Raw genomic sequence first — 1,715 nt, 5'->3', positions numbered from 1 at the left:
TTCACCTCTCATTTTCAGAGGCAATCAATCTTCAACAATGAACAACGAATAACCGTCATCTTTTATTTGCCTTGCTGCTGGGCAGCAAGCATAGAATGAAAAGATGACAGCTACTCGTTGCTTGAGCTTTGATAGTGGAACCCTTGAAAACGCGAGGTAAAAAACAATATTGGGAACCTGAAGTTCATCCTTAATGAAAATCGAAATAGGTTGTTGTTAGGGGTTTTCAGTCGATCTATTCGTTTTGTAAACAAAGATTAAACGATTTGATGAATTTATGATCAACGGCGCGTCGATTCCAAAATCGTCGGCGGCAGCGCTGCCCATGGCATGAAACAATAAAATGACAGTTAAAGGTTATTTGCGTATCGAGTGGGTGCCCTCGAATATGCCAGTAAAATTAGTTTTGGATTCCGGGTTGTTCTTAAGTTGCTTCTAAAAACCGAATTATTAAAGTGATTTCTCCTTGTCCCTTTACAGATTGTGTATGAAATATTTCAATAATCAGATACGCAGTTGCTTACGCTGTTAAGTGAATACCCCTTAATGTAATATTGCTGAATTATTGATTGATTTCACGCGATGAACTCCACGTTACATTCTAGGCTAACATTACTATCCGTTACCCTGTCAGCTTTTTTTGTTTTAATACTTTTGGAGCCTGGATTGGATTCATATAAGTTAAAATTACTTTCGCGGAGTCTATTGTCAATGAAAGTGACTTAGGCTAGGAATGAAATCCATTCAATGGATCAGTTAGATTGAAATGGGTCAGTGCTGCTGCAATAGAGCCAAATATGATTGAATCCACGGACTGTCATCTTTCATGTTAACTCTGCCTGCCAGTGGGAGTAAGAATTATAAATGGACAGACAGAGCTATTAACTTTTGTCATCAGTGAATTCCTCTGATCAAAGAGAGGATGTGTGGAGCTTCTTGTCATTTGATCTTCATTCAACCAACTTTCGAAGGCAAAGCCTCGCCGCTCGAGCTCAGTGCAATCTACCTACAGCATGGGAAACATTATAGTACATAAACATTCGTCACTTCAATAAAAACATCCAAATAGAAAGACAAATAAATATGGTCTAATATATTATTTTGTTAAAACACGTTGCTCTTACGAAGGAAAGTGGAAGGAAATTGGTATCCTCTCAAAAGTGTAGAACCTTCGAAATCACACCTACCTCGTCTATTCGGGCTTAGGATGAATCGTATAAAATATCCTGTAAACATTTTATCAAAAAATCACTCTTGGAGTAAAAATTCGTTCTTCTTCTTACCTGCAATAATTTCACCAACAACTCATCTTAAACTCTGAATTCAAAATTACGAATATTCATGTATACCATCTACATGAGAATGATTGGTGCTCCTTATATTAAAAACCATTATGATTGTATTGTAAGATGGTAGATGGTACATACGCATACACAGATAGAAATCGCTTTTTGATCAAAAAAAAATATTGGCTAGAAAAATATCTGAAATAATGTGCAAATAAATGGTCGAAAACCAACTCTTCAATAACAATGCTAAATAAAATCAATGAAATGTTCTACGACATAATTGATACTGAAACATCGATAGCCAAATAGAATAAACCCTAAGTATATTGTAGTATATGTTCTTAATTTTATATAAGGATTTCAAAGCTCATACTGCTAGCGTAAATGATCAAGAAAAAGGTGAATTATTGAATAAATTACCTTTCA

This window comes from Armigeres subalbatus, chromosome 2 (assembly GCF_024139115.2).
Source record: "Armigeres subalbatus isolate Guangzhou_Male chromosome 2, GZ_Asu_2, whole genome shotgun sequence".
NCBI classification, from domain to species: Eukaryota; Metazoa; Arthropoda; class Insecta; order Diptera; family Culicidae; genus Armigeres; species Armigeres subalbatus.
Note: the sequence above shows the minus strand (reverse complement) of the source record.